This window comes from Anneissia japonica, unplaced genomic scaffold (assembly GCF_011630105.1).
Source record: "Anneissia japonica isolate Jap-2015-1 unplaced genomic scaffold, ASM1163010v1 scaffold24_len2511860_cov200, whole genome shotgun sequence".
Lineage (NCBI taxonomy): Eukaryota > Metazoa > Echinodermata > Crinoidea > Comatulida > Comatulidae > Anneissia > Anneissia japonica.
In genome coordinates, this window is record NW_022730786.1 from 1479103 (window position 1) to 1492449 (window position 13347).

At 32.6% G+C, this 13347-nt stretch overlaps 1 protein-coding gene across 5 annotated transcripts in view; it reads right to left on the reverse strand.

Moving 5' to 3' along the window:
* Window positions 1–13347, reverse strand: part of LOC117115036 (membrane-associated guanylate kinase, WW and PDZ domain-containing protein 2-like) — a 118677-nt gene that overhangs the window by 91707 nt on the left and 13623 nt on the right. Inside the window, exon 1 of one of the 5 annotated variants that reach the window (XM_033258683.1) lies at window positions 6570–6815. The exons of the other annotated variants lie outside the window; for them this stretch is intronic. The gene's annotated coding sequence lies outside the window, so the exon portion shown is untranslated. Of the gene's footprint in view, window positions 1–6569; window positions 6816–13347 lie in introns of those variants that run through there. 5 annotated transcript variants of the gene reach the window in all.

A 13347-nucleotide genomic window follows, 5' to 3' on the forward strand; every position in this document is an offset into this window, starting at 1 on the left:
GGGTCCGGGGCATGCCCCCGCAAAATTTTTGTGTTCTAGACGCCCGAACATAACATTTGAGGCATTCTGGGCTATCATTTTTTTTTTTCTCTCTTTTTTTCCCCTTTTTTTTACCTCCCGCTGATTTTGGGATGCAAAGCCTCAAATGTTGTAGACTCCCAATATATCCCTACTGCTACTAGTCTTCACAAGAGCAAATATTAACCCTGCTTAAAGATGGTACAATTTATATGCATGCAGTAAAGATATGCGTAACACTAAAAGATATGGTAACACATTATAATAGCCTGAAACCAGTCTAGCATGTGCTGCAAACTACACTTCCTTTTATTTTTTATGGTTCTCGATTTTCAACCTTTATTGGGTGTTCTTCAGGATTACATTTTAATATGCCTGTACCAACTTGAAGAATTAAAAAAAAAAAATTTGATGATTATCAATTTTCTACGATCTGAATGCTAGACGCCTACACAACAGCTAGTGAACCTAGATTAGGCTACAAGTATAATGCTTTATGCATCAAAACATATTTGTAATTAAAAATTATGTGGGTCTGTACTTGCGAGGTCTTTCTTTTGAATGCCTAAGCATGTTTTTCAAGTATCAAATATGAAAACAGAAACTAAGGCATATGAAACTTGTTTTTGAGATGGTTTTGAGTGTTTTCGAAACAACACCCTTGAAAGACCCACCTTTTTAAATGTACACATCAAAAGACAAACTTACACTTTAGAAATTAAGGTATTGGAATTGAATCAAATTTACAAAGTAATTCATTGGGGAATTCCTTCCATGTGGTGTTAAAGTACTCTATTTAGGTAAATTGCTACTAAGTATTATAGAAGTCAAACCCATGTGTTCTTATATCCTCAATTGGCAATACAGGAAATAGGACAAGGCCTGCAATATGGAATATACTCAAAAAACATCCCGCGTACACAAGGGTTCCTCGTCAACTTAATAGCAAATAATATGGTTTTCGTATTTTTATTGTGGTTTTTCTTTCCCGCCATCTGGTAATAAATTTCAAACTTAATACAACAAATGACATAAACATGCAAATAGATTAAATTTTAAATACAAATACTGAATTATAATTTGTTTTTTTAGTAAATATTATATGCATGTTTTAAAGGCCATGTAGAAGAACAATGTACTGTATAGTACTCTAAAATAAGGCTTGATTTATTTTTTCTAATGGGGAAAATTTTGGGAATCATACTCGAATCATGATAGCACTAAGGCCTCTATTGACTAAATCTGACCAATAAGCATAATGGCTTAATGCATCTGTAAATTCAAGTTAAATTAAATTTTTCATATTTTTTTTTATTATTTCAAATTAAAATTTGGAAATGGAAAATTTTGGCCGGGCACCTGGGGAGCAGTGGCAGCCAGAGTATAGTGCCAGTAACGATACGTAGCGAATTGCCCCTTATGCCGCCTAAACCCCATGTGAGGGCTATTCAAGGAGCTGAGCAATCAGACTATAATTAAAACCCAATGGTAGTTATCTTTAAACCAGTCTTTCACGCAAAATTTTAATTATATTTTTCTAGTCATCTCTTAGCAAGACTTTTTTCATACCTTGTTTAGCAAACCCGCCGACTGTAAATATTGATGACTTCAAATAAAAAGAAAATTATTTGCAAAATAAGAAAACAAAATTTCTTTAAAATTTTTATTCAACCCTAATAAGTATGCGAAACAAGGAATAAAAAGTCGCCTGATCTTTACTTCATAAACCCACACAAACCATCAGAAATCAAAACATTGAGTATACATACTATATTTTTGATAGAGGCATGAAGAAAGGGAGGAGAAAAAAACACATAATCCACATTCTATCTTTTTAACCGTTGAGCGAGACCTGTTTTTATACCTTATTTCACGAATTTATTTATTTAAAGATCATCAGGAAGGCAGAAAATAAATAAAAATGAAATTTTTGTTTTCTTATTTTTAACAAATGATTTTGCCAAAAACATCCAGACGGAGGAGAAAATAAAAATAAAGTTTTATTGGTGAATGTAAACTTTAGTAATGGGATGGAAATGCTTTAAATTTACATCATTAAGAAAAAATACCTGTCTACTGTATCTTTTTTTTGGCGATTTGAAGGCAGCGGCAGGCATAATAAAAATAAAGAAAAAGTTCTACTTGTTTCTGAAATCATCATAATTGGTGGGCGGCAGGCTCACTGAAAAAGGTATAGGAAAAAAAGACTCGCTTTCATGAGAAACATGGTGTTTAAATCATTTGGCCATTAAGGTATGACTATTAAGATTCATTATTCCTTGAAGCTACAAAGTACCTAGTGGGTACTATACAATGTATGTTGTATTGATTAATTATGATGATTACAAAGCATGCTAAAAAAAGCACGCAGTTATTAACCTAGCTTCATTGCCTAGATGCAGGAGTCCATTTTAACCTTTTATGGAATTTTTAATTTATCTATAAAAAGTGCAAAATAAATTATTTCTAATTATGTTTCCCCTGGCAGAAATTTATAATTTTTCTTTGAATTTCAGAATTTTACTTTTATTTTAAATGATGGTGCGAAATACATTACAGCAAACTGAAATGTAAAAAAAAAAAACCAAGACACTCAAACAGTATAAAATAATAATATGTCATGTTACTAAAAATATACAGGAGCAAATATGTGCTGGGTGGTAGGTAAAACATTACACACTAAAAAAATTATTCAAGAGACATAGTTAACTTTATCAGGTGGTGGCTGTTTAGATATTATAAAATCAAGAACTCAAAAACTTAGGCCTGCTTTCTTTCCTCCATGCTTAACTAAATTAAATATTTGCTTTAGTTCCTTTCTCCTCTTCTAATTGCCATTTGTCTCATTTCTCATCACATGATTCTATTCTTTTCTAAATTTCTATACTTCATGTTGTGGTATCAATTCTATACATATGATTTCCATTGCAATGCAAGAATTTTATAGGTTTCAGCACAAAAATAAATTCTGCAAGTTGACCTATATATGCAATTATATTATACTATCGAAAGGGGAGTTACAAACACATGCTGTTATTACAAATGGTGATGTGATTTCTTTGCCAACAAACATTTAAGTGCAGAGATATTTGTAGCCAGATTTGATTATATTATCACGAAAATGTTCAAAGAGGATGCTCTTTTAATATACGGTGCTTTAATAAAGTATTTCATCAAATATACAACAGAATATATCAGTCAAAACTGTGTCACCAACTAAAAATATTACAAAAATATGTTTAAAAAAAAAATTTTTATGCATTGTATTTATGTGAAGTCGGTTGATTGAGAATCCCATATGCAATAGTGATTAGGTTCGCTTTTGAGATCCTGTCCAACCACCCAGTGGATTGTATTTTACCATCTTGTTTTGACAATAAAAAACAAATAAAGAATGAAGTATTGAAAAAATAATCAATTACATCAAAATATTTTCTATGTTTTGTTATGTAGACAGGAAAAATACTGAGCATGTTAATTTTAGTGACGTTTTAGGTTTTCTACCCATAATCCTCCTTGATGTACACCTTACTTTTTGCTTTGTAAATAAAATATTTTTTAAAATTTTAAAGTCAGTATATTCCTCTTCTATATTACACAATAAAATGATTATTGATTTTTTAGTCATTTTGAGAGCTTTAGTTTTTCGTCCCTTTTTCATAAAGCTTACACACAACAGCATAGTACGTAATACCCCTCCCTCAGTGTAGTCATAAAAGTGATTTAAAAAATGTATGGCCCTAATTGTTGGTGACAATATATAGCAGTTCTGTTTTCTGGTGCTACACAATTTATATTGCAGTTAAGACTTTACATGTATTCATTTGGTTTGTAATTATTCAATATTTTTAACAAAAACATTAAATAAAAAATCTTTTCAAATTTATTAATTTTTAATTACAATTGCGAGTTTCAATACAATCACATTGTATTCTTCGTTGTGTCCCATCCTATTTTCATCACTGGGCATCTGTGAGCTAGGGTCTAATTGCAATGATTATCACTGATTGATATGAATACCAGTCATAGCTATCTTTTTGTGGTTTCATCTGATTCATACAAAAGACAAAGAGTTAGTTTCTGTATAGTTTACTTTTTTTTTCTCATGATTCAAAAAAGTTGGAAAATATCATTTCAATTGAAAACCACTACCTAAATCATTTGCCCTTTGTGTATATGGAAATAATCTTTATTCTCTTCAATAAAACTTTGGCAAAACCTTTAGGATAATTTAAACTATTGATAATTTTATGGTTATAGTGTATTTTCACATTGAAAATAATATTGTTTTGGATTTAAAATACTAACTGTTTTGCATTTTTTTTAAATTTGATGTAAAGTAAGTCAATGGGAATGGAGAAGGATAAAAGCATACCAATAAAATGTATAAAGATAATAAAATTAATAAATCGTATGACTATGAGACCATTTCTATTGATTCAATTAAAAAATATACAAATATTTCATAACATTCAAATTATACTATATTAAGTACAATATAACAGGCCAATGCATAATAGTATTAACTTTTTGCACAGATGCTTTTAAATCAGAAAAAAATATGGATGGATTTGTTCAGATGATATTACAATTAAGATAAGAAGTACCTACTTGGGAAAGATTAAATAACTGGTGTGTGGTTTTTACATGGCTGGTATAAATAATTTTATGGCACAGACATCATAGTATATCAAGGCCTACACAATTGATAAAACATCAAGGCCAAAGTCTATTATTTAAAATATTTTTACTTATAAGACATCTGCTTTGTCAGTAGCAATTCTATTTAAAATGGGGTTAAAAAAAATGAGTTATTAACACTGCAGAGCAAAGTATACGCTATCTTGCTACACTCATCAGTAACTGTCTACTACCAAAGAGTATGGAATGGAAAGAGGTGCGACTTGCGGTACTACCAGAAGTTAGTAGGCGCTCTCCATATACATCAAAAATTCCAACAGGCGTTGTTTACACATAACATGTGTTCAATACGAACAACACTTACATGCATCATTATCAACCAATGTTTAAATTTATCTCTTCCGAATGATGTTCCTTAGGTCATGGTAGTACTTCTTTGAGAGAATAGGACCACGTTTTAAAGAAAACCTGAGAGTTGCAGCATTTTCCATTCTAATTTCCACACTCATTGTTCCTCAGTTACCAACATAAAAACAAAAATGACCTCTTCATAATTTGTAATAATTAATATTATAAAAGATCATATAATAAATAGGTTATTTTTAGATTTGTTCATATTTTATCGTGCTACTTAAACTAGGTCACAAAATTAATTGATTGTAAACTTTAATGATCTAAAAATATATTATAATAAGATGATTTATCTTCTCACATAATTAATCTGTCATTTTTAAATTTAGTTAAATGGGATATTGTCATTAAAGGTACCCATATCTTTTTCCATAGTGTTAGACTAGATAGAATTTAAAACTTACAAACAAAAAAGAAACATTAAATACTCGTGGCCCTAAACTCTGGAATACTTTAATAGTTAAACTAATGTTACCATACAAAGACATTTTTGTATGGCTTTGTCTCATTGTTCTTTCCTCTAATGGAATTATGTTATGATGTTATCACTACATTGTTGAACTCTGAACACAGCCTGAATGGACAAAAATAATACCTAGAACATATGGACAGCAACTGTATAAATGTGAATAAACAATATTATTAACACAAATTCAATGATGAACCCTTAATAATTCTACAAACAAAAGTGGTTGAATATGAACCAAATACAAAAACAGATTCCTAATTAAAAGTTATAACGATCATTAAACTTCCATACTCAACATAAACATCCTGAACTATTATCCACCATTCATGACTGGCTGAAATATAGATAAATAGAATTAATGCACTGGTTGCAACCAGATATTCAGTTTGCTTTTGAGAGCCTATATTTTTTAAATATATAAAACTGTGGAAGTCTACAGTGTTTGTTAGCCTATTCCATTGGGATCACGAAAGTAATTCAAGCAAGGCCATACTCTACTATGTAATCTAAATCCCAAACTATGTCTAGTCATACTGTAGTTTGCAAATTGTTAAACATGTTTTTAACTACATTAAGATTAACTACTCCCTAGTAAAAGTTAGTATGTAGTTTTAGTGCTTAGTACTAGTAGTTACTATAGACTAGATAGGTTAGTAATAGTAATTACTATTACGTCCTTAGTAGTTGTGGTGGTGGTAATGGTAGTAGTGAAATAGTAGTACAGCATGTAGATGCTAACACATACATTCATTGAGTAGTAGTAGAAAACGGTACCACAGTAAATGCAGTAGTTGTAGTGATTGATAATTTAGTAGTATAGTATTATCAGAGTAGTATAGTAGAATTATACTTCTTCAGTAATAATAATAGTATTATTCTAGTTATTAATATTTAGATAGTAACAATTGAGACTACAATACTAGTAACTGGAGAGATATTCCAGACTTTGTATTCACTTGCTAATGTGAACATTAACATTACAAAATATAAAAATTATTTAGCAAAATTGTACTATACAAAAGTTACTTACCAACAGTACAAGTTGGTCAGTTTGTATTATTCCAAAATGAGGATTGATTTAAATATCCGGTTAACACCTACGGTACATAACGCTGAATGAGTGAACATTGACCTCTGCTGAATCCTAATTCCAACACTAGACCATATCATAACAATATATATCCATATTTACTTGTGGTTATCATCAGTACACACATCCTGACAACAGGCCCACGACAAGAACACAGACTGAATACAAAACACAAACTGAAAACCTCGCCAACCATTCATTCAGAGGTCCCAAAAGCTATCACAGAAGAGTTCTATTATTTATTACTACTGTGCCGAGAACAATGGGCCTAGGCTAGTAGACAAACCCTTGGCTTTTACTGTCTGAGTGATCTTGACACCATACTGCTTCAGGACAAAAGATTAACCAGCCTAGAACAAGCATTACATTTGAGCTGTTAATGAGCAACATAAAGCTCGTAACCCATTCAGGAATGGATAACACATAAAAACCCGGGTGTAACTGGCTGAAATTATTGTTTCAATTTGCCCAATCACGACAAATTGTAAAGGCATTCAGCCTTTCTCTATGCATTGATTAAGAATTTAATACCAAAGGCAGAATATAATAAAATAAATATTAGTTAGGATTTAATCTTTTACACAATTTAATTTATACACAAATAAAGTATGATGTGAAAATGATAAAATATCTTATGAATCTTCTTAATTAAAGTTGCGAGAATATTCACACTGTGTATTTGCTGGAAATACATTAAAACAATTTTTAAAAATTGTGTGGAAAGTAACCACGAAAATTTACAGCATGAAAAATAATGAAAAAAAGTTTTATATATGTGAATTTATTCACCTCATGATCCCACTAAGAATAAGCAGCAAGTGTAAAAGCAGCACACTCACTGCCACTGACAGTTGTCGGCCAACGCGATTCTACGGAGAATGCAACGCCATGATGCACAGCAAATGGATCATTTTAACAACGATTCGTTCAGACTCCCATCGACAATTAGCAGATGGTGTTGCATCGCCTAACGCTTACAGGGAGCGCAGAGTTGACTTCGTCAGCCGACAGTCATATAAGGTAGTTAAGTCCCTAGCTTTAGTCAGTGAGGTCTGCTACTGTACATTCCATGATTGCTATGTAACAAATAAGTATACTATAGTAGTGTATACTAACAAACCCTTTATGGGCATCTTAAGAATATAGTATTATAATTGAACATGTACTCATTCATGAATGAAGCAATTAAAATTTTCAAAACAAATTAAAAAAAGACATCACCTGTGAATAACAAAATTCAGGTTTTCATCTAGTTCTGAAGTTGATTCAAGGACTGAAGACCAATAGGGAACAGGTGAGCTTAATCCAAGTGCTTTCTACTAAGTTTTAACTTAACCCATTAGGGTGCTGGTGAAAACAAACACAGTAAGCAGAATTCCAAACCTGGGACACATTAGATTAACATACTAGATTTTACCCACAAGGTCGTGAACTTGAGCGCTTGCTTCATATATCACTGCGGTAGTAGAAAGGTTAACTCTCAAGTGACCTGTCTGAAACTTCAATTTCAATGCAAAGTTTATTTCATAAATTAAAAGCATAATATTATACTGTAAAAGCAAAATTAAATTGGTAAAAAATAAGTTAAAATGTTAACATTACTAGTTTAAAAAGTCAAACCAGGTGATGTACATTGACAAAGTGGAGTCTTTATTTTTACATTAATGCATCTTAAAAAGTTATAACAATATTAATCAATATGGACAAACCTGAGGAGGTGTGTTCAAGTCTCTCGCTCCGCACTTTGCTCATACTTTTTTTTTTTAAAGCATATTGGCAACAATGCACTAATTATTACAATATAGTGGCTACTGTACAGCATTATGGATACCATCCCCACCCACAACTCCTCCCGGAAGTTGGAACTATATTCCCGGTGATTCCTAGAAATATTTGTAGAACATTTCCTCCAAGAAGTTGAGTATGTGTTTTATAGCTGTTTAATTCAAACAATAACCGGTTGTAATAATGTGAAATGAATAGAGACCTTGTTGCATGATGGCCTATTTAAGACTAACAAGCTATTTTTATCATTATGAACTGAGAACCTTATTGTATTGAAAAAATTGTTGGTTGATACTCTCCCTGTCTCTGATGTTTTAAGGCATACACATTATCTCACTCTCCAATATACTGAAGGTACTTTCTCTATCCTAATTCAATCCCATTAATTCCAAATACTTTTACTGTCATTGTTTTCCTCATGATTTGTAACATTCCCTTCCCATTTTAGAAACATTTACGGCTGACAAGATGAGTTACATCGTCGTCAAGGCATAATTCCTATCGTATATTCTCCATCAGTTTCACCTTTCTCTCTGCACGTCTTCCTAATTTGCTAGAAAAAGGTGATTTATGGACTCAATCTTTCCCTGAACATCTTAATTAGGTTTCAGATAAAAGGGGGAGGGGGGGAAATGTTAATTATTGATGAGTGTAATGACTGTATTCATTCGCTCTAATATGTAACTTTATTCTGAATTAATAATTTATCATCTTTTCATTTCAGTAGATGATGAATGGGATAATGAATGTATTTAAAGGTCTCCTTTGAAGGTTTTTAGAAGACTATAAATAATTTTCCTTTATTTTCTATAAGTTATATTGATATTATGAAAAAAATATTTGTTATAGTATGTTTTAAAAAAAACAAACACACTAATGGATCAATTAATTGTTTGTATGCTTTTAATGCTTTTATCGTTCCCTTAGCTACCATAATCTAATTCGATTAAGGGTTCTTATGGTTATTTAGAGTCCATTCCCCCAAAGAAAAGAAAAAATATATTTGTAATAATTAACAGAGTAATCCAAAATATAACTGTTCTCATAACTGTTTTACAATCTTCTCAAAAGGTATTTTATTCTTTGACCTTTATTACTCTTCACCTCAAATTGGCCCAGACAAATAAAATGTTTATGTGATATCAAAATCATTGAAATAATTGGAACTGGGATGTTTAAAGTCCAACAATATGTTCAAAGTGTTGCCATGTGCTTTTTCCATCATTAGAAGTGGGGACCCTGCTATTTTAAATGCCAATGCAGTGGGTTGATGGTAACATTCTAAAATAATGGAATAATTGCTCCAGGGAGCTGAGCATGTGTAGCACATAAGTGTTTTATCCAATAACCAAGGTAATAATGTGAGATATTTATAGGCATTGATGTTCTTTAAGGACTGACATAAATTATTTATCTAGAACCATGTGATTGCAAACAAATAATTATTAAAACTTCTTAAAACGAGCAATTTACTAAGGCCAGTTTAGTGAAGGGAGGAGGCTCTTTTTTCCTTCATAAAAATGACATAGGCCTATTTCCAGTCCTAGACATCCATTTTCAGTCCGTCAATTCATTATTTCCTAAGTAGCACAGAGCTGTAAGAATCAAGGCACCACGATTCCTGGTCACAAGATTGGCAAACTTGCATACAGTGCACTTTCTCTGGTTCCTGATAATGATACCTACTCTAGTCCTGATGTGCCAATAAGCAAAACCTAACTATTCCAATGTTACACCCCCAAAACAGTCAATGCTACACCATCCTACCAGTTACAAATTTACACTCTCCTAGGTAGAGAGAGACTAAAGCCGTAATCGCACTGGATTTAAAATAGGGGAATTTTTACCGAGACTGTGGGTAACATTCCAATGGGTAAACTTCCTGTCGTTCGCACTGGGATTTATCGACGTGGTTAGTTTTACCACAGGCCATGGTGAAACTAACCATTCGTACAGATTCAACTATTGGGGGCGCGTGACGTTCACTTCCGGTATGTGTGGCAAAACAATTAACGAAAGCGCGCGCGCGGCATTTCGACAGGCTAGGCTCGCTTTTGGGTATCAACAATGGATGCGGTAGCAAAAGGAACAAAAAGAAAATCTACAGCAGAAAACAATGCAGCAAAAAGGAAGCGAAATTGGACGCATGCTGAAACGCACGGTCGCGATTTGGGGAGAAAAAGAACACCAGCAAGGGTTCGAGGGGATGAAGTACAACTCTCGTGTATGGGCCAGCATCGTCGCCAAGTTTCTGGACAGGTCTTTCAGGTTTCCAGGTCACAGCTCATGCGTAATTGCCTCACAGCCTGAGGAAGATCATTCACTGTGATGACTTGGGAAGTTTACCCGGCTCGCGCTGTTCGCATTGGACTTTCCTGCTAGGTAAAACTAACCTGGTCAGTTTTCCTGGGCAAGCGGGACTCGGTTAAATTAACCGCGCGGCTTGGGTAAGTTTCCTGTCAGGTAAACTTCCTGTGCTGTTCGCACTGGACTAATTATGGTAAAACTAGCCAACGTGTTGGTTAGTTTTACCAAAAAAAGTCCAGTGCGATTGTGGCTTAACAATAACATTTGTGAAGTACCTTGTCTGAGGATACAAGCCAAATGTACATAAGGGACTCCAACCCTGACCTCAAGAAAGTATAAAACTACAACCAATACACTGACTGCTCCTACTCTCTAGATCTTCAGATTTCTACAGGATTTTATAGGTGTTTTCCAGCATAAACGCAAATAATGTATTTTAAAAAGCGGCATAAAAAGACTTTAAAAAAAAATTGTCTTAATTAGTATGAGTTCTTGGCATGAGCAACACAGCATACTTTGATGGTACATCATTAAAAACATCAACTGTAAACACACTTAATAAAATGGTCTGAAAGTGTGGTCACAGTGCCATAAACAAATGAATGGTACTCAATTAACATGGTTCACCGAACATGAATAAACATTCACTTTAACAGCCATAGTGGGTTTGCTTGACATAGCAGATTTTTGAGTGAATTTTGTAAGTTTCTATGGCTATGTGATTCAATGGTGCTTACAACATTCTTATACGACTATGAGTCAGTTATATTAAGTGGTATTATAAGTATTGTATATTCCCTTGTGCTTAAAATACCAGCACTCCTATGGGTGGTAAATACTTTATTTGAGATTATTTAATGATTCAGTATTTAAATATTTTGTCTCCTTTTGTTTATAAAAATTTACTTCTTTTACTTCACCTATCATTTGGTCATTTTTTTTACCCATACAGTAGTATCAATCAGTCAACGGTTTTTCTGTGGCATTTTCCGAGGCCATTTTTGCCACAAAGCAGAAACCTACCTTAAAAAAAAGGAAACACAAGTTTTATTTTACGCAGTAGAAAGAAACCTTCCAGTATTTTAAAAATGCAATTAGTAGGCTTTAGTAACATAAGAAACACTAGATATAGGAGTATACATAACATATAATTTGTCTGCCATTGTCTGATTATGGTATTTTCCCCCCACAGTCGTAAAAATTTCCTGTGTAACATCTGCTTTAATCTTTATAATAGTCAAGACTTAAAGGTTAAAGCTAATTTATACGATCTGTATTGATAAAAAATTAAACTTAAAAAAATAATATATTCAATATTTAAATATTTATTTAATCAAAAATGTGAATAACAAATTGTATTCAATATAATTATTACTTATTAAACAGAAGCATGAAAATATGATACCTTAGTTTCTATAATCTTTATAGCCCTTTAATTGGCTGTCAATGTAAATCATAAAAAACTGGATTGTTTTAATCTGCATTATTGGAAGTACTTATTTTATCATGTTGCATATTATTAGCTATGCACTGTTTTAGTTGAATTTTTAGGGTTTTCAGAATTTCATGATTTACTATCTGTCCTTTAACAGGGTATCTAAAGGTTGCACGATAAAAAGACAAACAACTAATAAGGAGCAGTAGATGGTACCTTAACAATTCAGTGGAAATTATTATTATTATTATTAAAACTTTATTTTTACACGGAAAGCTTGTTTCACCCAGAGGGTGTTATTCTACAAGGCCGTGTTGTCATTGAAGTTGCAAAATAACAGTATAAAATAAAACTAACACATAATCACAAAAAAAAGATAAAATTACAGTATATACAAATACGAGATACAAAAAATAAGCTTACCTTAGAATTAAAATCCATACATTAGAATTAAAATCGATGACGTAATAACTTTTAAATCCTTCAACTGCATTTTGTTATTGTATACTTTGGTATCGTGTTATATTAGATGCAGTTCAAAACAAATCATAAACATTGGCATTGTTATTTATTGATTTAATAATGATGACATCATCATTATTCTATTTGATTTCACACGTTGGTATTCAATTGATATTTAACTAATAAAACAATACTGATAAAACTGTCAAGGCTCCAGATTACCACGATGCTATGTCACGGTACCACGCGACACGCTTTGTTATCGGGCAGCCACCAACAAGTGGTTAATACAGCTGAGTGCCTCTACAGCCAAGCCAGATTTTCCATAAAATCTTTTACAACTGCGTCAAAATCTTATCATTTCCTATTAAGCCTGGTTTTCTTAAAATCGCTACACTGTCGCTACAGCGTTTTCAGTGCAATTGTACTGAGTAGCATGTCAGGACTCAGAAAGGCTCCCCAATTCGACCGACCAATCAGCATCAACGAAAACAGTCGGCGATAGCGTGCAGCGATTCTATGGAAACCAAGCTTTATGTTTAATCAAAGAGTATAAATAGAACAAGAGAGCCAACAACGCTCATTGAGAGCGTAAAAAAACGATACGCTCTACGCAGCTAGTGTAGGACGCCAACTAACGCTTGTATGTGTTTTATTACCCAGTAACTGTCTCTTATACTTACCCAGTAATCCACCGCGCACGGTAGGTTTGTCTGTTTATCTGTTCTC